Genomic DNA, 24,205 nt, shown 5'->3' on the forward strand with positions numbered 1-24,205 from the left:
CATATATGCATATTATATTTAAAATAGAAAACAATTTTTAGTTGAAATAGAAAATAATTTAAAATAAAATATATATGTGTATATTATATTCGAAATAGAGAACAATTTTTTTTAAGAACAAATAGAGAACAATTTAAAATAGAAAATTTTATTTATATATAAAACAAAAACAATACCATGAGACAAAAAATCAATATCAATATCTTGGAGAGATACAAGCACCCAAACGGACATACCGAGTTATCTCTATTCCTCGATACTCTATTGTGCTGCGAATTCGATACCCTATCCAACGGGGACAGAGGCGATCACTCCTTAAAACAGAACGAACTTCGGGTAAATTTACAATAGAGAGTCGTATGTATCTATGTAACTGCAAACTGTTTGATAAAAGTCTCATGAGAAAAAAAAAATTTGAATTTCATGAGACTTGCTCTTCTTCTTACCTGATTGATTTTTATTGATCTTTCTGTTTGATGCTTTCTAATGCCGTTCTGTAACCTGATTATAGCCTGCCATTCTATTGCGTTTTCTTAGCATTCATCGTCTTCACATGTTTTTTCTTTGTCGGAAACACATTATGTTCTTGGCTTGAAAGTTGAAACCCTACCTGATTGTTATTTGATTTTTCGTTTGTTTGTTTTTTTGTAATTGGTTACTAGGTAGTAGTTTTTCCAGTGAATATAATGTATGCTCTGTTTTCGTCTTTATGGTAAAATGCATTTTTCTATTCAATGTATTATTTTTGAAATTATGAATAAATTATTGAACCAGGGACAGAACAATGTGTACTTCAGTGTTCCTATCTTGGTGTTTTATAATTAGAATATTTTTCCTTTACTTACTCAATAAGCTATCTTTATAAACCTGTAGACAGTGCCTAATAGTAAATTTTTTGAAATAAAGTCATAAGAAACAGGATTGTATTAGTTGGTAGATGTTTTGAGTTTTGATATATAATATATTCACTAATAGTACATGCACAAGGAGCTTCTTTGTATAGTTACTTTCTGCATTTTTTCTAATCTTTTACCAATATGCTGTAATCTTTATTTTTTGGGGGGTGACATTTATTAAGGAGCTTAATTCTACAAGATAAGCAAAGAAAGATTCAAATTTATTGATCATGAACAATAATTACGATACAATTATTCAATAGTTTACGACCAAGATGTGTTTGTGAGCACGCGCGCCTCTGATGGATCAACAGATGCATTCAACAGAGCAACCTAGGGCGTATAATATAATACACACGCATAAAGGCAGGTAGGTTGGCTAATCAGAGGAAGCATCTGCATCAGGACCGGCCTTCTTGGTAGTGTTATTGTTTTTGGTTTTCGTGTTTGAATCAAAAGAGTGAGCTATTTTCTCAGCCGTCATTGTCTTGACAAGTTTCTTTTTCTTAGGGATCACGCTTCCGTTCTTAGCTTCGAACCCTGCCCTGTTCTCCTTTGCTTCGCTAGCTTCATCCCCATACGGTGCTTTATCAGCCATATATGTATATTCTTCAATGGCCAGTAGGCCCTATCTAACGGCATGAATAAGTACTCTGTTGTTTTCTTATTTTGATCCAGTAACACTTGCAGACCGGGTTATATATGTTCGTTGTCCTAAACTTAAGGACTTTTTTATAGCTTATGATATAGCCACCAAACAATGGTTCTATGTTCAAGTGTCCCCTGATGCAGGCTCGCATGAATCTTATCTAATTTTGTAGAGTTATGATTAATCTCTGGTATATTAGGGCAAATGTATACTCTGTGGAGAATAATGGTTCCAACAATCTGATGTATATACCTTACCAATAAAATCTACGATATGTCAAAAGTTGCAACATTAACTATTAAGAGAACTTAAGGTTGATACCTATTAGTTAATTATTGATATTGATTCCAATTTTAAAGTTGATCCAAGTTAGGTTTTTTAAGGGGTGACTTGATATGCCATGACACAACCTTTCTTGTAATATTGCCCTTTTTGGCGTATTGCTTTTAAGGCTGACTTCTTAAATTTAAGAGCACAGAGGAAACAACAGCTCTAAGAGTAGTGTTGCTCATTTAATTAATACAGGTCATTTCTTCTGTTTTCATTTATTTTTTCTCTATTTTGCCACTTTGGCAGGTGACTTGGAAAAAGGAAAAATAGGAGTTTGTTCAGGGTGTAAGTTGTATCACATCATTACCTAGGACATATCTAGGTGATTTAAGTCCTGCTAGTGGTCGTCACATCCAAATAGTATCTATTTAATTTGCCTTCTGGGATTTCCTTGCACCCATGTCTGCAGTTCTGTATACAAATTGATTATCATTATTCTCATATGGCATTTAATAAGTCAACGCCAATAACAATGGAAAGAATCAGGAGAACCAGAAGGGATGCATAAGAAGAAACTAATATTTATAATGACTGATCTAATTTATTGCTTCTTTAGACTCTATGAATCAAGTTAGTGCTCTTTGTATTAACAGAAAGAGAGGTTTCTTTTCTGGTATATTTTTTTAATTTAGAGTGTATGTGTTGTTTCTTTTCTATGTTGTATGTTTCTTTTCCAGTGCCCCATTTATTTTCATTTTAGAAAAACTACTGCTTACCATCAATTAGTATTACTATTTTTAACTTTTACCCATCCATGGTCTCTGCTTTAGAATTGCCAAATGTTACATATGGGTATCACAATATTACCGTTGATAAAATTAAAATTAAATAAATAGATATTCTATGTAAAATTAAATTAATTTTACTCAAATTAAGTAAAAGTGTTATAGACTTATAGTGATCCTCCTTCTCCTTCAAGATTTAAGCCATCTTGTTTTACTGTTGTTAATGATGTCCGGGCTCTGGTCCTATTAAGAAGTAGCTAATGACATTTGGTGTAAGGAACTTTACTTCCTGCCATTTTGGGAAGTGACCCAGGCTATCTTCCTTCTTCTATTAAAAATTGTTATACAGAGGTTGTATAAAACGCAGGATGTAATGTTAGGTTACTTGCATGTTTGTAGGTACTTCATCCAACATCACCGTTGTTTGATCAAGAAACAAAGACCTTGAAACCCTGATGTGTAAGAGCCTTAAAAAGAATATTCATTCTCTGCGACGGTGATGAAGATGATGCCTTAAATGATGCAGAGTTGAATGAATTTCAGGTTGATTTAGATTATTCCCAACACAATAAAAACAGATCATTAGTATTTTTTACCACCAGCTATCGACTTTTAGTAATGTCTGTATTGACCAGATTATAATGTATACTGTACAGGTTAAGTGCTTCAATGCCCCCTTACAGCCTGCTGAAATATTTGGTGTCAAGAAAGTAGTCGAAGAGAAAGTACCTGAGGTTGTCAATGAACTTGAACTTACACTGACAGGTTTTCTTTTTCTCCATGCCCTTTTTATAGAAAAAGGGTGTCTTGAGACAATCTGGACCGTCTTAAGGAAGTTTGGTTATAATAATAAGACAAGATACTTGATTAAAACTGCAGTTCAGGTATTATTTTTGGCGTGTTAGTAAGATTTCAGCATACTTTTAGTAACTTATCTTCTCATGAGTAATTGTTCCAGGAGTTGAATGGCAGAATACGGCTGACCTTTCTGACTTAGTTATTGAAGAGATAGAAAACCAGAAGAAGTGGCATTTGTGGAAGAATGTGAAATCAAGAGTTCAATTTTCCGAGCAGAAAGGTTGGTTTAGTCTATGTAACATTATGTCTATTAGCAAAAGGATAAACCTATAGTGTTATAAGCCCCATCTTTCAGTAACATACAATATTAGTATCTTTTGTCATGACTAGTTGGCCTCTTTTTACATGGAGACCTACTTAATTAAACTATGAAATCTGAAAAGTAGAAACTATTAACTAGTAACTTCATTTAGACCAGGTAAGAACTGTATCCTGATAAAGTATAGGTTGTGGTTCAGTACTTCAATCTTCCATATAAATATTGAGCTTTCTATATATTTACTATAGACCGATATCCAGCATTTTGAGATTTGAGAAGACCTAACTAATTATATTCACTATTGATGTTTCAAAAATGAGTATATTCTAAATGGTAAGAGTTCTGTTAGCTGTTTATCTGTATAAATGGTTTCCTTTTCAATTGGTATAGGGTTTTCTACTTGGCTAAATCTTACAATTTGGCTGGAAAGAGAGCCGAGGCGTATTCTTTGTACCGTCGTGCTTGCTCTCTTACTGATACTGCCCTCAAGAGGCTTCAAAGTTCAACCACTGTTGATGAGGTTCATACTCCCGAAGAACTCCATTTTATGTTGTCATGTGTTCATGCATTGCTTGTCCTTCCAAGATAATAGAATAAGCTATTTTGATTTAATCTAAAAATGAGGCGCATAGTTTTCAGTTTTCTGTCTTGAACGTTTAAATGATCATTTATGTCAGGGGATATCAGGCTTGCATGCGTCTTTATCACATTTCTTTGCAAAGTGTATAAAAAACTTGGAATAAGGTGATCTAGTTGTTTGAGAGGGGAAACAAGTGTTACTAGCAAATTTTATTATCTGTAAGGATGTGACCTTATGTTTCTTTACAGAGATATTGTTTCTGAGTTTTACTCACAAGTATCAATAGATGATCTCTTTATATTGTCTTTTTTCTTCCTTGTATGCAGGAAGTAGAGAATGTGGTTAAAGTTTGTACAAAAGTAAATGGTATGTGGAATCCAATATTAGAGTAGCATATCCTCCGGTGGATCTAGGAAAACACAAGTAAAGTATATATGTGGAGAAGCATAAAACCATTTCTTACCTTGTTATTTCAAACATTTATTTAAAATATATAATCTTCATGTTGGTTATAATTTGCATGATTGTGAATTTATTATTTTTTGAACATTTCAAAGAAAAATGAGAACAGATGGTCAAGCATTTAAAAGCATCTCATGTTCGTGTCAAAAGACAAGATGTGGTTTTGCGATCTCGATTTACAAAAAGAAAAAGAGGACTTGAAAATTTTAAAGTACTTGTTAGGGGAGACACAGTATGTGTTATTTTATCTGTAAGGGAACCATAATAGAAAGAGTATGATGGTATGTGTAATTGTATATATACTTTTCTTCCAAGATTTGTATAATTAAATTTTCTAAATTTATTGTAATATATAATTTTTAAGTTGTACAATTTAATTTTCTGTTGTACTGTATTTTTGGGATATTAGTATTAATTGTATAATGGAACATGTTTATAGAAAATATATAAAATATCAATGGAAAACAGGAAAAATTAAATTTTTTGTGACAAAAAGCGTCGGCATTCTAGCTAACCGACGCTACTGATGAGAAGCAAATGTGTCGGCATTTCTGCTAATTGATGCATTTGGTGAGAAGAAATAGCGTCGGTTAAATAGCACGACGTATATCATGAAAACCTGATGCATCGGCATTTTAATCAACCGACACAACAGGTGAGAACCAACAGCGTCGGCATTTGAGATGATCGACACAATTAATTAAACCAAGAACGTCGGCATTTTGTCCAACCGACGCATATCAATGCAACAAATAGCGTTGGTTATATATATAATAGAGACGCTATAAGTTAACCTACAGCGTCGGTTTATGACCCTATGACGTGTGTCGCTTAACCGACGCAATTAATGTTTGTGTGTCGCTCGTTTAACCGACGCTGTAGGTCCATACCTATAGCGTCTCCCACACTTACTTCGCCACTTGACCGACGCCTTAGTGTTGTTTTGACCGAACCTAAAAGTCCAGTTTGTACTAGTGAGTATCCAGATTTCCGAATTGTTCAATGGCTGAGGCAATCTGTAAGAATTTTGTGGGTACTACAATGGGTACTGCTTGCAGCATCTTCTTAACCACGTATGTTTCTTCGACTACTTCACCCAGTGCTCGAATGTTCGTCACCACGCCACTTAACCTCGCACAAAAATCATCAAGTTGCTCTGTTTCTTTCACGGTCATCGACTCAACCTCAGCTCTAAGAGTTTAAGCTTTTGCCTTCTTCACCTTATCGGCCCCTAGACACATAGTTTTTATCGCATCCCAAGCTTCATTTGCCATTTTCTTTTCTGCAGTAGATAAGAGTGTGTCCTCAGGAATAGCTTGATATATTGCTGCCATCGCTATCTTGTCTGTTCTGTCTTCCAGTGTCTCCTTTGGATCCTTCTGCTCGATTGCCTCCCACACGTTGTGCGCTTGCATGAACACTTTCATTTTCAGAGCCCATGTTGTATAATTTGTTTTCGTGAGCAACGGGTATGTCAGGCTAACTGTGTTTTCTTTGGTTTTACTTGGCTCTATGAATGTTAAATAAAATAAAATAAAATAAAATAAAACTACAATGAACACAAAGATCCGCTAACTTGGTTTTACTTAACTCAAAGCTGGTGGATTACAGACTTACTTGAAAAAGAATACACTAAACGTTATTATAGAAACTAACTAACTGAGTGCTAGCAAAAAACCCGGAGCACGTTCCTGTTTAAGCCACACAACTCTCCTAACAAATCTCAACGACTATAGACCTATTCAACTGCAACTACTTGCCAGGCAACTAACTTATTCTAAGAAAAAACAGAATAATACGTTTAGATTAATAAATAATCCAACACCACCTCATCACAGTCTCTAATACTGATACTCCCCTTAGGATCATGTGTATTCCACGGTCCTAGGCAAATCTAACAAAACTCGTGTTTGCAAGGAGGCTTATGTCTACTACTTTTGTGGAAAATTTGGCATTTGTGACTTGATGAAGCAAAATTTTTTGGCTTCATGATCATTATATGATTAAATAACATTTAAATCTTAATTTATTGAGAAAATAAGGCAAACTTACACAACTATTCAAATTATTTTTAAAGAGTTTAAAATAATATCGTGTTGAAGGTGGCCAATCAACAATTAGTCATTTAACCTGCTCATTAGAGACACTTGTATAGTCAAGTTTCAAAAAAGCCCATATGTCCACCATTAATGATTGAAATAATTTATGAGTATGCATATATCTTAATAGTCTAAAAATTATTATTTGACTTTGAAAAAATATTTTCGATAAAAATACATATACATTTATTACTACTTATTTAATATTTGTCCTTATCCTTTTTTAAAAATGTGCCCCTTACTACTAAAATAATTTATTTTTGGGTATACTATCTCTTACTGTCCAAAATTGCATAATATTTAAAAATGTGTGTTTCACATTGTTCTTCAGTTACATTGTATGTAACATTAAAAATAATTAGTTACATTGTACATTGTGCATTGTATTCAAATAATTTATTTTTAAATATATAAATACCTCACATCAATTAAAATTGCATAATATTTAATTGAAAATGTGTCTTTCATATTATTGTTATAACAAAAAATTCCAACTACAATATATTTAAATATATGTAAAAAATTGCATTTTATTTTTCAAGCTATATATTTCTACTATAAATACCTGCACAATCTATGGTCCTTATACACAAATTACAAATCAAAGAGTGTCATTTTTTTATATTTTCTTGTATAGAATAATATCACAACTTAAATGAGTATTTATCAAATTTGTCTTTCGTGGATGTTATGGAGATGTAAATATAAGTTAAACTTTGGAATCAATAGTACATGTTATTGACCTTATTCAACTATAAATACCTGTACAATCTATGTTTACCCAAATTGCAAATCAAAGAATATCATTCTTTTTATGTATTCTTGTACACAATGATAGAAAGAAGAGCTCTCATACAATGATAGTGTAAAAATATTTAAATTTGTAAACAAAAATGTGTTATAGTTTATCAAATCAATATAATTTGAGGATGTTCATGGTACATCATTATATTGAAATTAATTTTTTAAGATGATGATGTTTCATGAACAGTCCTTAGATTATATAGATTTTGTTTTTTAACAGACGTATTCATAGAAATAGAAGTGCATATTAATTCAAGAAAATTAGTGATACAATTTCCATTTATATTATTGGGGATTTATGAATGCAAGGAGTTGTTTAGATAATTTGGAGACTTGAGCTAATGTGAACCTTAACCATATGGGAGGTGGGATTGCAAAGTCTTTCCCACATAAATTTTATTTTTGTTTACATTCAGGGGTGAATAGAATAGTGGGGTACTGGTGATACATCACTATATCAAAATTAAAATATTTAAGTGATTATTTATCATATTTTAGTTTCTAAGATAAATATGTGTCAATGGTAGAAAAATAATTATCTAATTTGATTAATGTGGCTATTAATTACTTTTGTTATAATAGATTTTTCATTAGATGAGGAGGTCTTTGGAAAATCATCCAATCTCCTTGTCGCCTATATGTTATCTCATATCTAACACCGGTAAGTCCATTCTGTCCCATGATGCATGTGTAACGGGTTTCATAAATTTTCATTTAACATGTAATTGTGGACTACAAGATAATAGATTTTACTTATGATACTAAAAAAATATAGCTTGAAGACATTCAAATGTGGTATAGGAGTCTTACAAACTACTGTTTAAATATGGTCACCATGTACTATAATATCACCACAAGTGACTCATAAATGCTAGTTTATTATGACTACATGTCAAATGAGAATTTTTGAAATTGATTATCCATGTGTCAATATATTAGAATAAAATGGGGTGTCTGATAATAAATAATACTGGGAATTACAGGGGATTGGAGTTCTACTTTATGATGGTGATATGCCTGTAAGTAAACGCTATAAATATAATGACTTGTAATTAGAAATTCATTTCAAATAAATTCACATGATGGTCCTCTCTTAGAAAAATGAATAATGATACGATGAATAAATGAGGTAACTCGAAATTATAGGAAATGCTGGGATTGATTTGCAAGTGTTGTGATAACACCAATGGAGAAGCAGTATGCATAAACTACATGAGTTTAGTCTTTCTCTAACCTTCAGTGAAATCCATTAAAGCCATCAAAGACCAATTTATACTTATGGACTGTGTACAATTTTCTCTAAACAAGTTGGTTGAAACATCAAAGAAGCACATATTTATGACTGAATGCATAAATTGTATAACATTATGTTTATAGATTCTTCACGTTGTTTAACAACATCGTGTACGTTGCTTTCTGTTTTTGCCTATGTTTTTTTTTTACTTTTAATTATGTTTGCATTTTTTAGCGAGTCCGGATGTGAAATTTAATAATAAAAAAATATGAAATTAATAGATTTTATTTCATACTATACAAATATGTAATAATAGTATGTGGCCATTTACATGTATAATAATTTGATTTGTGAGCGGGGTATTGGATATTTGTAGTCAGAGGATGTTTCTGTTTGTATTGGATGAACGTGTTCGAAGTAGATTTGTAGCTTAATCCATTTGTGAGCCAACTAGTATAGTCTAAAACATTTGTAAAACAATATTGTTTTTTCATAATTTATATTAAAATTACAATATATACTACAAGTTAAATTTCTATGACAAGTATATTTGAAATTGCATAAAAAAATAAAAACAGGGAATTACCGAAAAGGGGCTTAAACTATTCATCCGTCTTCTTTCTCACTTTCACCGTTCGATTGAAAAGATTTAGGACGGGTTGCACTAAATACGCTTTCAAAGTTATCCTTCTCCTTGTCGTACTTAAATGGAAAGGTCTTCAAAAACAGCTCAAGTGCTGCGTCGTAACTGTTACTACAAGTAATTCCTTGATGAAAATAATGTCCAAAAGATCCAAAAGTCACCAGCGCCGGAGTGAATTCTTCTTCAGCATTTTGAGTAATTTCTTCCTTGAAAAAATGAGGAAAGAGTGGAATCAAGTGCTTCTCCTTGAATTCAGCAGAAGCGCTAGTCAGCATCCAATGAGAGCCAATGAGAGGCAATGTCATGGGAAGATTCATTCATTGGAATGTAGACTACCTCAAACTTATCAATAGTCCAACTTAATGTCCATATTCAATTGTAATTTACAACAATATTTTAGCTCCTAATACGCTTGACCCCTGGCCACAACCTATTAGAAACAAAGAGGTATGAGGTAAGTGCAGTGCTAGGGAATTACAAGCCAAACCATAATGAATACTTCAAATTAGTTTACCAATAATCGTCTAAAAAGGAAAGATAACTAGACAAGTGTTTGCTACCAAATTAATGATGTTTGCTACCAAATTAATTCTCCGACATAAACTCTTAGGATTAAAGACAAAAACCAGATAATGGGATTCTTAAAATCTTTTTATGTTACTTATTCTACTTTTGGGGCTGATATAGATGTTCTAAACTGTTTTTTGGTTTGCACCCATGATGACATTTGGTCTAGTTGTATGATTCTCGCTTAGGCTGCTAGAGATTCCTAGTTCAATTCTCGGAATTCCCCTTTCTTCTGACTATTTCAATTTGTTTTACATTTCCCAGCTTATCACAAAATATTACAAGTGTATAAGTAGTTCTCCACTTTCATCCGAGATTTAGAAGACTTAAAATTACTTCATAAAAATTCTACTAATTATTGCATCTAAATTTTGTGGCTTGAAGCTCATAAATATATAATTAAATAACATTCAAATCTTAATTTATTGAGAATTAAAAGATATTCAAGTTGTAATTAAACAACTTTGCAAACTTAGAAGACTATTCAATTTATTTCTAAAGAGATTAAAATAATATTTGTATTGAGCCAATTAACAATTAGTCATTTACCCTTCCATTAGGGACAATTGTATAGTCCAGTTTCAAAAAAGCTCATATGTGTATAGTCCAGTTTTAAAAAAGCCCATATGTCCTTTTGGTGAACCACCAACAAATTATGAGTATACATATATCTTAATAATGTAAAAATCATGGTTTCACTTTAAAAATATATTATCGATAAATATACATATACATATATTTGTACTTATATAATATTTGTCCTTATCCTTTTTGAAAAAAAAAATTGCCACCTACTTCTAAAATAATTTATTTTTGAATATATTATCTCTTACTATCCAAATTTGCATAATATAAAAAAATGTGTGTTTTATATTATTGTTAAGTTACATTGTACATAACATCAAAAAATAAGTTTATTGCCCATTATGCATTGTATTCAAATAATTTATTTTTAAATATATAAATACCTCTTATCAATTAAAATTGCATATTATATAATCAAAAAAATGTCTTTCATATTATTGTCATAACAAAATTGTCTAACTACATTATATATAAATATATGTAAAAAATTGTACTTTATTTTTTACAGCAGATATCACAAAATTAAATGAGTATATCTTAAATTTGTATTCCCTGGATGTTATCCAGCTCTAAACATAAGTTATACTTTGAAATCAATGGTAATGTTATTGACTTATTTTTTCATATCCCTGTATTCTACTATAAATATGTGCACAATCTATGTTCTTGATACACAAATTACAAATCAAAGAGTGTCCTTTTATTTATGTATTCTTGTATAGAATGATAGTAAGAAGACTTTTCATATAATGATAGTGTAAAAAAATTTAAATTTGTAAACAAAAATGTGTTATAGTTTATCAAATCCATATAATTTGAGGATGTTCATGTTACATTATTATATTGAAATTAATTTTTTTAAGATGATGATGTTTCATGAACAATCCTTAGATTATATATATTTTGTTTCTTAACAGTTTGTATTCATAGAAACAGAAATGCATATTAATTGAAAAAAATAGTGATACAATTTTCCTTTATATTATTGGTTAATTATTATTAGGATTTGTGAATAGAATGAATTGTTTCAATAATTTGGAAACTTGAGCTACTCTGATCCTTAACCACATGGGAGATTGGATTGCAAAGTCTTTATACCATAATTTTTATTTTTTTGTTTATCAATTTTAATCATGTATGTTTATATTCATCGGTGAATATAATAGTTGGTACCGGTGATACATCACTATATCAAAATTCAAATATTTAAGTGAGGATTTATCATACTTTAGTTTCTAATATAAATATGTATCATTGGTACAAAAATAATTAGCTAATTTTGTTAATGTGGCTATTAAGTACTTTTTTAGAATTGATTTTTCATTTGATGAAGAGGGCTTTGGAAAATTATCCAATCCCCTTATAGCCTATATGTTATCTTGTATTTCACACCTGTAATTCCATTCTAATCGGCTGATGTGTGTGTAACCAGTTTTATAAATTTTTATTTGACATGTAATCTGGACTACGAGATAATGAGTTTATTATGACTTAAATTCTAGTTTATTATCACTACATGTCAAATGGGAATTTTTTAAATTAATTATCCATGCGTCAACATATTAGAATAAATTGGGGTGTGTGATACAAAATAACACTCGGAGGTGCATGGGATTGAAGTTTCAACTTCATGATGGTGATATTCCTTTAAGTAAATACGACAAATATAATGACTTGTAATCTAGAAATTCATTTCATTAAATTCATTTGATGGTCCTGTCTTAGCAAAATGAATAATAATAGCATGAATAAAAGAGGTAACTTGAAATTATAGGGAATGTTGGGATTTCTTTGCAAGTGTTGTGATGGAACCAATGGAGAAGCAGTCTTCATAAACTACATGGGTTCACTCTTGCTCTAGCCTTCAGTATAATCCATAGGCACCGAGACTAATTTATACTTATGGTTCGTGTAAAATATTCTCTAAAAAAATTAGTTAAAACACCAAAAAAGCACATATATGTGACTGAATGCATAAATTGTATAATATTATGTTTATAGTTTCTTAACTTTGATTAACACCCTCCCCTCCCGTATATTCCTTTCTACTTTAAATTATATATGTGTTTTCTAGCGATTCTGAATATGAAATTTAATAATAAAAAAGAATAAAAAATTGATGGATTCCATTTAAGACTATACAAATATGTAATAATAGTATGTCTCCATTTACATGTATAATAATTTGAATTGTGAGCAGGGAATTGGACATCTGTAGTCTAAGGATATTTCTGTTTATATTAAATGAACGTGTTCGAAGTGGATTGGTAGCTTAATCCATATATGGTTCGAGATGTGGTAGACGTTTACAGCTCTTCGGCTCCTCATTAAAATTAATTTCATAATGTCTATATTCAATTGTAATTTACAATAATATTATAGATTCTAATACGCTTGACCCGAGGCCAAAGCCAACAGTTAGAAACAAAGAGGTATGAGGTAAGAATTATAAAAGAAACCATAATCAATACTTCAAAATTGGAGAGATAGCTAGACAAGTGTTTGCTACCAAAATAATGTTGTTTGCTACAAAATTAATGTTCTCCACAAGAAACTCTTTGGATTAAAGAAAGAAACGAGGCAATGGAATTCTTCAAATCTTTTTGTGTTACTTGTTCCGCTTTTGGGGGTAATAGAGATGTTCTAAACTATTTTTTGGTTCGCACCCATGATGGCATTTGGTCTAGTTGTACGATTCTTGCTTAGGGCGTGAGAGGTTTTGAATTCAATTTTCAGAATTCCCTATTTTTCCGACTATTTTAATTTTTTTTCATTGCCCAACTTATAACATAATACTATAAGCCTATAAGTAGTTCTCCACTTTCATATGAGATGTAGAAGACTTAAAATAATTCATAGAAATTCTACTACATTCACATTCCAATCAAACAAACGCTAAAATATAGGAATTGTCTAACATAAGAAAAATAAAATCTATGTGATATGAAATTCAAGGTAAAATAAAAACCAGTTCACTTGCAATCAAAACAGTAGCAACTACTTACTAAATCGCTTAAATTAAGCTGACTTGAAAAATAAGAAATATTTTATCTCGTTACCTTGACGAAACTCTTACCTCAAAATTCTTGAATGGTGTCTCTGTTCAAGACCCCTTTACACACCAAGCACCCTTAGCACATGTTATGATCACCATCATTCAGAGAAGTATAGTATTGACACGGCCAGACATCTGTCAATTGGACATGCTTTTCTTTCACTGGAGTAGCATCAACTTCAGATAGCCTTTTTTGTAATCCTTTGAGAAAGTTCAAAAAATATATTCTAGTTACCTTAGTTAAATTTGTAAGCTGCTTATGAAAACATTATTAAATTCTTCTAAGCTAGCCTTATCCCTAAATTATTTTTGCAGCTTATACTCTGCCACCTCAGCCTCACCTTGTAGTTACTCAAATAGTTATGTTTTCTTATATGTTTATGGTAGCATAGAATATCCATAAATATAAGTCCATTTTAAAACTCGTTTTCATTCAACAATCTGCTCCCAAGAGCTTAGGTGTTCACCTTGCTGACATTTCTTTTTCTCGAGGTTCTTAAGTTTCTTATTTTTTATCTCGCTTAGATCTGCTAATACTTTCTCTTTTGACTCTTCATTTGTAGCCCTCCTTTCATAATAAGGAGCATATCTCTAGATGTATTTCTGATCCGATGCTCTAAGCGGAACATCTTCACATTCTCCTCTCCTCAAAGTCTCCTAATAACCGTTAAGGGCATTAGGATCATGTGCTTTCCATGGTCCTAGGTATATTTGCATAAAGGCTTACAAGTATACAACTGTACATACAAACATCAAAAGATCGTGTTCTCTCATTTAGATGATTAATGCATCCAACATGTTCTCAAGAATACACGTGTATAATTATTGATTTCTCTATTCTCACCACAATCACAAGAAAATTTATATGATTAAATAACAATGCCATGATAAAATCTTACATAAGTTATCACTATTTTCCTCTATATATGACCATTAAAGGACTTGGCCATACATTAATATCCCTATATATTTATTTGATTATCTAATTATTAATATATATATTATATTAATTATGTGTTAAGTTGTATAAAAAAGCTACTAGAATAAATAATGTAAGACTTCAAAATATGATAGAGCATCCACTTATTCAACGCATATGTCTATAACTTCTATGGAAAATTTGGCAGTGTGAATTTTGTGGATTGAGGTTGATAAATATATGATTAAATAACATTCAAATCTTCATTTATTGAGAAAAATAAATGATATTAAAGTTTAAAATTAAATAACTTTGCAAACTTAGAGGACTATTCAATTTATTTCTAAAGAGATTAAAATAATATTCTATTGAGCCAATTAACAATTAGTCATTTAGGGTGCCATTATGACACTTGTATAGTCAAGTTTGAGAAAAGCCCATATGTCATTTTGGTGATCCACCAACAAATTATGAGTATACATATATCTTAATAATCTAAAAATCATTGTTTCACTTTAGAAATATATTATCGATATATATACATATACATGTATCACTACTTATTTAATATTTTCCCTTATCCTTTTTTTAAAAAAATGTGCCCCTTGCTACTAAAATAATATATTTTTGGATATACAATCTTTTACTATCCAAAATTGCATAATATTTAAAAATGGGTGTTTGATATTATTATTTAGTTACATTGTACATAACATCAAAAAAATAGTTATATTGTGCATTGTGAATTATATTCAAATAATATATTTTTAAATATATAAATACCTCAAATAAATTAAAATTGCATAATATTTAATAAAAATGTGTTTTTTATTATTGTCATAAAAAAATCCAACTATATTATATTTAAATATATGTAAAATTCATACTTTATTTTTTTCAAATGTATACAAATATCAAAAATTAAATAAGTATTTATGAAATTTGTTTTTCTGTAAACATATGTTATACTTTGAAATCAATGGTACATGTTATTGACTTATTTTTTCATATCCCTCTATTCTACTATAAATATGTGCACAGTCTATGTTCCTCATACACAAATTACAAATCAAAGAGTGTCATTTTTTTGTATTCTTATATAGAATGATAGGAAGAAGACCTCTTATATAATGATAGTCTAAAAATATTTAAATTTGTATACACAAATGTGTTATAGTTTATCAAATCAATATAATTTGTGGATGTGCATCGTACATCATTATATTGAAATTAGTTTTTTTAAGATAATGATGTTTCATGAACAGTCCTTATATTATATACATTTCGTTTTTTAACAGTTGTATTCATAGAAATAGAAATGCATATTAATTCAAGAGAATTAGTGATATAATTTTCTTTTATATTATTCGTTATTTATATTATTGAGGATTTGTAAATTCAATGAGTTGTTTCAAAATTCGATCATGGGAGATGTGATTGCAAAGTCTTTTTTCCATAATTTTTATTTTTGTGTTTATCAATTTTAATCATGTATGTTAATATACATCCCTGAATATAATAGTCTGGTAGTGGTGATACATCACTATACCAAAATTCAATTATTCAAGTGATGATTTATCATACTTTAGTTTCTAATATAAATATTTATCAATCATAGAAAAAGGATGAGCTAATTTTGTTTAATGTGGCTATTAAGTACTTTTGTTACAATGGATTTTTCATTTGATGAACAGGTGTTTGGAAAATCATTCAATCTCCTTGTCTCCTACATGCTATCTTATATCTCACAGCCATAAGTCCATTCTCATCGGCTGATGTGTGTGTAACTACATTCAAATGTAGTGTAAGAGTGTTACAAATTACTAGTTGAATGTGGTCACTATGTACTATAATATCACCACAAATGACTAGTTGAAATAATCTTTAATTTAGTTATTAATTTATGTTTTATTAGTTTTGAATAAATTGTATATATGGGCCTTAGTGATGGTTGTGTTGGTTAGCACAACAGTAACCGTAGACCATGTCAGGAAGTTGAAGAAGTGGAGTCATGCTAGGAAGTTCAGTTGCTATATTTTAGACATAGCATAGGAGTATATATTAAAGTCTCGAGACAAAGGTAACATCCTTCTCTAAGCGTTATACTTTGAAATCAATGGTAATGTTATTGACTTATTTTTTCATATCTGTGTATTCTACTATAATAGGTGGACACTCTATGTTCTTGATACACAAATTATAAATCAAAGAGTGTCCTTTTTTTATATATGCTTGTATAGAATGATAGTAAAAAGACATCTCACATAATGATAGTGTAAAATTATTTAAAATTGTAAACAAAAATGTGTTATAGTTTATCAAATCCATATAATTTGAGGATGTTCATGGTACATGATTATATTGAAATTAATTTTTTTAAGATGATGATGTTTCATGAACAATCCTTAGATTATTTAGATTTCGTTTTTTAACGGTTATATTCATAGAAATATAAATGCATAATAATTGAAGAAAATTAGTGATACAATTTTCTTTTATATTATTGGTTACTAATATTATTGAGGATTTGTGAATGCAATGAGTTGTTTCAATAATTTGGAAACCTTAGCTAATTTGATCCTAACCATATGGGAGATGGGATTGTAAAGTCTTTTTGCCATAATTTTCATTTTTCTGTTTATGTTCATATTTTTATCATGTATGTTTAGATTCATCGGTGAATATTATACTTGGGTACCAGTGATACATCACTATATCAAAATTCAAATATTTTAGGTATGATTTATCATACTTTAGTTTCTAATATATATGTATCAATGGTAGAAAAAAATTAGCTAATTTTGTTAATGTGGCTATTAAGTACATTTTTACAATCGATTTTTCATTTGATGAAGAGGTCTTTGGAAAATCATCCAATCTCCTTGTAGCCTATATGCTATCTCGTATCTCACACCTGTAATTCCATTATAATCCGCTAATGTGTGTGTAACCAGTTTTACACTACACCATAGATTGCTTATAACAACGCCGAGATAACATGGCCTTATGTGCTATACATGTTGCAATATATAATAAGAACTATTTGGAACACTTGTAACATATATGAAAACAGTTCCAGAATACTTGCAATACAATATAAAAAAGAGCAAAAACACTTGCCTTATCAATATGCAAAAGGGAAATAGGAACAAATATTTGTCAGAAACACTTGTCTATGGCAACAAATATGTAAAAATTGGTCGTTGCACCTGAGTGCGTTGCAATTGGTCGATTTAGCAACGAATATAGCACCCTGTAGCAACGAAAATAATGAATTGTAATAAAAGGAAATAGGAACGAATATTTGTCTACAGCAACGCCTAAATAGTATTGCAGTAGCTTAAATTCATTACTTTTTAATGACTTTAAGGCAACAATATTATACCGACAACAATGATTTTAACCATGATATTGCAATGACATTGACTCATATTGTAATAATTCTGACCCCTGTAGTAATATCTTTATGCCTTTTAGCAACACAATTCTATGAAGTGGCAACAATATTTTTTTTAAAAAAATGAGCAGGTTCTCATTGTAAATACAGTTAGCCAGATAAATAAGCCACAAATTTTAATTAGATTAATTCATCAAGTCACAACCCAATTATCAAGATCCAACAATCCAAAAGCAGTACCATGACCATTAGAATGTAATATTACAACGCATTTCCAATCTAAGTATGTCAATCTAAGTCGTATATGTAAATTTACCATTAATGTCTAATGCATAATTTAAACAAAATACTTAGTCTAGCTAGACGGAGCTAGATAATGAAAATTACTAAGTTCAAATAAGACATAACAGAGGATCAAGTAGCTAGCTAGGTAGATTCGTGTCCACCATCCGAATCGAGCTCAGCACCATCTTCATCGCTCTCATCTCCACCACCGTCCTCATCCCCATCATTATCATCTCTGTCTTTCTCATCGTCATCTAATCTATCAGCCTCAAACAAGGTTTTGACACATAATTCATCGATATTGACTTATATAGTAGGATTCATCTCTGCCAATCTCCCCAAAATCTTCCTGAGCTTCTTATTCAACTTGTCATCCATTTCAGCAGCAATTTCTTCCCTCATCTTTTCCACATCTGCAGAATCTGTGTGGCTAGTTTTTGCCAACTTTTTGTTTGATTTCCTTATTCTGCCACTTCTTCCCAATAGCTAGTTTGGTCCATGAGCTTCAAAATCAAGCTCTGCTATCTTTTCATTATCATCATCGGTCTAATTCCTGATTTGGGTTTGCCTGCAAATATATTCCAATTCATTATTAAATAATTGCAATAACACAATCGGCAAAAAAACTATAAATATGTATAAACAATATATACCCTGTTTGTATGACCCTTGTGAGTTTTTGGATATAATTGATGCTTTTCAGAAATTGTTGTATATTCACCATCCAAGCTAGCAATTTCTACGATAAAATAACCAAGAATGAGTATTCGTACATAAATCAAATACAATACACCAATAAAAGATCAGTGGCTTAACGTACCATTTTACTACAAAGCTGGGCAAAACTAGTACGACCAACAATGTGAGTATCAGTCACCTTTTTCCGGTTTGCTACATTTTTTTCAACTTTGTCTTGCACATCTTCATCACTCCAGTACTTGAGAATTACCATGAACTGTTCCAATGGAATGTTTACATGCTTGCTTTTTACACGGTCCCTATCATTGTAAAACTTCTTAAAGTATCGTGACTTAACACGGCTTTTATATACCCTCCAGTTGTCATCCAGCGTCTTCAATACCCAATATTTCCCTTCCTCTAGAATAATGTACTTTATCTAGTGAAATAATTGATTAAAAATGTTAATTAATTATATACTAAACAACTAACAACTAGTTCAATTTAAAAATATAGTGAAAATTGAATAAAAAAAATTAAAAAACAAAAATAGTTCTTTTTACCTTCACATATTCCCACCAGCCATTTTTTTCTTCCTCTGGAACTCTAGACCAATTAACAAAATTCAGTGGAATATATAACCTTGCTATCGTTTCCAAGAAACTGCTCAATTCATTCACTACTTCATATTTGTTTGAGTAAGGCTAAAATTCGGAATTTAAGCAGATAATTGGCCTATCTTCGAGCTTTCGTGTGAAGACATGATTCATCTTTGTAGGTCCTCTACGTCTTTAATTTTTCGTACTACTTTTACCTATATGAAAGTAGACACAAATTAGTGGATTCATCTTGAGTGAAACCATTACTTAAATTAAGCTGACTTGAAAAATAAGAATTTTTTTTATCTGGTTGCCTTGACGAAACTCTTACCTCAAAATTCTTGAATGGTGTCTCTGTTGAAGCCCACTTTACACACCAAGCACCCTTAGCACATGTTATGATATAGTATTGACACGGCCAGACATTTGTCAATTGGACATGCTTTTCTTTCACTGGAGTAGCATCAACTCCAGATAGCCCATTTTCTAATCCTTTGAAAAAGTTCAAAACAATATCTTCTAATTACCTAAGTTAAATTTGTAAGATCCTTATGAAAACTTTATTAAATTCTTCTTAGCTAGCCTTATCCCTAAACCATTTTTGCAGCTTATACTCTGCGTAATCATGGAGACTTTTTAAAGCAACCTCAGCCTCACCTTGTAGTTACTCAAATAGTTTTGTTTTCTCATATGCTTATAGTGGCATAGAATATCCATAAATATAATTCCATTTTAACACTCACCTTCATTCAACAATCTGCTCCTAAGAGCTTAGGTGTTCTCCTCATTGACATTGCTTTTTCAAGAGGTTCTTAAGTTTCTTATTTTTTATCTCGCTTAGATGTGCTAATGCTTTCTCTTTTGACTCTTAATTTGTAGCCCACATTTCAAAATAAGGAGCATATCTCTAGATATATTCCTGCTCCGATGCTCTAAGCTGAACAACTTAACATTCTCCTCTCCTCAAAGTCTCCTAATAACCGTTACGCGCATTAGGATCATGTGATGTCCATGGTCCTAGCCATATCCAACAAAACCTGTGCTTGCTAGAAGGCTTACAAGTACTCAATGGCATGCTACAACTGTACATACAAACATCAAAAGATCGTGTTTTGAAGCATCCAACATGTTTTGAAGCATCGTGACTCAACATGGCTTTTGTATACCCCTCAGTTGTCATCCAGCTTCTTCAATACCCAATCTTTCCCTTCCTCTGGAATAATGTACTTTGACTAGTGAAATAATTAATTAAAAATGTTAAATAAGTATATATTAAACAATTAACAACTAGTTCAATTTAAAAATATAGTGAAAATTGAACAAAAAAAATTAAAAAATAAAAAGAGTGTTTTTTACCTTCACATATTCCCACCAGCCATTTTTTTCTTCCTCTAGAGCTCTAGACCAATTAACAAAATTCAGTAAAATATATAACCTTTCTATCGTCCCCAAGTATCTGCTCAATTCATTAACTACTTCATCTTTCTTTGAGTAAGGCTGAAATTCAGAATTTATGCAGATAATTGGCCTATCTTCGAGCTTTCGTGTGAAGACATGATTCATCTTTGTAGGTCCTCTACGCTTTTGATTTTTAGTACTACTTTTACCTATATGAAAGTAGACACAAATTAGTGGATTCATCTTGAGTGAAACCATTACTTAAAATGACAATAATTTACCTGTCTCCAATGTCTCCGTCAGGGGTGCAAAGTTCTGATGATGAGCCTCCAAATTAGTAGTCACAGCCTGCTTGTCATGTGTGTTTTGTATTTCCCTTTATATTTTTAAATTTCCATGTATGCATTCATAGTACCAATTCCTTGGTTGTTAGGAACCCTTTCTAGCTTGGTGAGATCAACAGTTGGTGAGATCAACGTAATATATTATCTATTTATATGAAACTGGTAAGTAGAACTGCTCAGTAAGTTTCAAAAGACTTGATCTTATTCATTGACTGATACTTGACATAAATAAGAAAGTACAAAGCAACTGAACAACTAGAAAATATGACCACCTCTAGCTGATCTCCTAAACTGACTCCACTACTAACTTGAAAACAGAACTCCTACAAATACTGCATAAAACCAGCATGGCCAGGTCATGAAAACAACGGACATACCTAAATAAAAAACACAAGTTGATTTATTTAGACACTAAAGTTTGAGATTAAACCCAACATTGCCTCCCTTAATCTCAAACTTATTTTACCAGCTCCCTAACTCCTAACAGGTTACGCATCTTCTCAAATTTGATAGTTTCCAGAGCTTTAGTTAGACCATCTGCACGCTGCTGACTGCTACTAATATGCTTCACGACCACCTCACCGCGTTCCACACATTCTCGAATAAAATGGAATCTAATGTCAATATGTTTACTTCTTCAGTGAAACACAGGATTTTTGGCTAAATCAATGGTCGACTTATTGTCGATGAACAACGTTACTGGACCAATACGTTCACCTGTAATCTGATTCAGAACATTTTTCTTACCCAAATTCCTTGACATGCTGCTGCTATGGCAGCCATAAGTTCGGCTTCGCATGATGATAAAGCTACAACCCTTTGTTTCTGAGACACCCACGATATTAAACTCTATTTCAAGTAGTAGGCCATACCACCGGTGCTCCTCCTGTCGTCTATCACTCCTCCTAAATCACTGTCAGAGAATCTCGTGATTACATTATTTCCACTGTTCTGAGCATAAATCAAACCATATTGCAGCGTTCCTTTGACATAACGTAATATTCTCTTCACTGCACTTAAATGAATCATTGTTGGGCATTCCATATATCGGCTCACAACTCCAACAGAAAATGCTATATCTGGACGAGTGTTTACTAAATAACGTAAACCTCCAACAATGCTCTTATATGCTGTTGCATCGACTGGACGCCCCTTCTCATCTTTCGAAATTTGCTCCTTTGGATCCATCGGGTACTTAGTGGGATTGCAGTCATTCATCCCTACTTTTTCAAGTAGTTTCTCAGCATATCCTGATTGTTTCAGCTCAATATACTCAGCTTCTTGTCTTACTTCAATTCTTAGATAGTAGCTAAGCTTGCCCAGATCCATCATTTTGAACTTCCTTCCCATTTGTTTCTTGAATTCCTCGATCCTTTGCATATCTGCACCAGTAATAAAAAATATCGTCTACATAGATAGCAATTATCAAATAATTATTTTCTTTCCCCCTTGTGTACACAGCATTTTCATAGGGACAGCGGGTGAAACCCAAGCTTTTAAGACAGTGATTCAACTTTGCATACAAAGCACGCGGTGCTTGTCTCAGACCAAATAATGCTTTCACCAATTTATACACTAAATGTTCCTTCTCATTTTTTTCAAAACCTTCCGGTTGGGCGATAAAAACATCTTCAGCTATCTCCCCGTTTAAGAAAGCCGTTTTCACATCCATATGAAGGACTTGCCAGGAATTTTTTGCTGCAAGAGCCAATAATAATCGCACGGTTTCAAGACTTGTGACAGGAGCAAATACCTCTTCGTAATCGACTCCTTGTTCCTGAGCATATCCTTTGGCTACGAGACGAGCCTTGTGCTTCACTATATTACCAGCCACATCCTTTTTCAGTTTAAATATCCATTTCAAGCCAATCATTTTCTGTCCTGCAGGTAGCTCCGTGAGCTTCCATGTGCCATTTTTCTCAATCGACTCAATTTCAGCTTCCATTGCCCTTTTCCAACATTTATCTTTTGAGGCTTCTTTGTAGTTTGCAGGCTCCTCTGTGCCCATTAGATACAGCTCTTCGTCTAGGACCACTTCTTCCATATCATTATAGACATCACTGAGTTTGCGAACTCTCCTGGGCTCTGTGCTATCATCATAATTGTCTGCATTCAGTCTTGAAGTTACCGAAGTCTGTGAAAGTGGAGTGACCAGTGTTGATGTCGGGATAGAATTACTCGAAATTGGCGTCCTTGAATCGTATTCATCACTGGTTGCTGTAGAGTAGTGCCTCCCAACACTAGTTTCATAAAAGTTGCCTTCCATCCCAACACTTTCCTGATCAAAATCAGCAGCAAAAGGAAATACTACTTCAGTTTCAATATCTCCAGTTCCATTAGACCATGACCATTATTTTTCTTCTTCGAAGACCACATCCTTGCTCACATAAATTTTATTTTCATCCGGGCTGAATAATCTGTAGCCTTTAGTACCAGGTTCTCTTCCTAGATTCATCACAGGCATACTCCGATCATCCAGTTTTTTCATCCCTAGACTTGGAATTCTTATATGACCTAAGCAACCAAACACCCTGATATGAGACACATCGGGTTATCTTTCAGACCATGCCTCGTATGGTGTCATACCTGTTAACGCTCTTATTGGGAGTCTATTGAGTACATATACGGCATGCCTTACTGCCTCTCCCCAAAGCATAGCTGGCATCCCCTTTTCTTTCAAGAAACTTCTTACCATTTCCATCACCGTTCTGTTCCTCCGCTCAACCACCCCGTTCTGTTGTGGTGTGTACGGAGTAGTATAGTGTCGAGTTATTCCCATCTCCTCACAATAATTTTTAAAGTCATTTGACATGAATTCACCTCCCCTATCTGTCCTTAA

At 31.9% G+C, this 24,205-nt stretch overlaps 1 long non-coding RNA gene across 3 annotated transcripts; it reads left to right on the forward strand.

Annotated features, from left to right (window-relative positions):
• The first annotated feature begins 207 nt into the window (after window positions 1-207).
• Window positions 208-5,159, forward strand: LOC141689494 (uncharacterized). Of its 3 annotated transcripts, XR_012562401.1 has the most exons (7): window positions 208-336; window positions 3,000-3,143; window positions 3,257-3,484; window positions 3,559-3,678; window positions 4,108-4,237; window positions 4,395-4,515; window positions 4,624-5,159. It is a non-coding gene; the product is annotated as an uncharacterized LOC141689494 (long non-coding RNA). The 3 variants fall into 3 exon arrangements; XR_012562399.1 differs by having other exon boundaries at window positions 4,108-4,515; window positions 4,624-5,158; XR_012562400.1 differs by lacking the exon at window positions 4,624-5,159 and having other exon boundaries at window positions 4,108-4,598.
• The last annotated feature ends 19,046 nt before the right edge of the window (window positions 5,160-24,205 follow it).

This window comes from Apium graveolens, chromosome 10 (genome assembly GCF_009905375.1).
Source record: "Apium graveolens cultivar Ventura chromosome 10, ASM990537v1, whole genome shotgun sequence".
Taxonomy (NCBI): Eukaryota; Viridiplantae; Streptophyta; class Magnoliopsida; order Apiales; family Apiaceae; genus Apium; species Apium graveolens.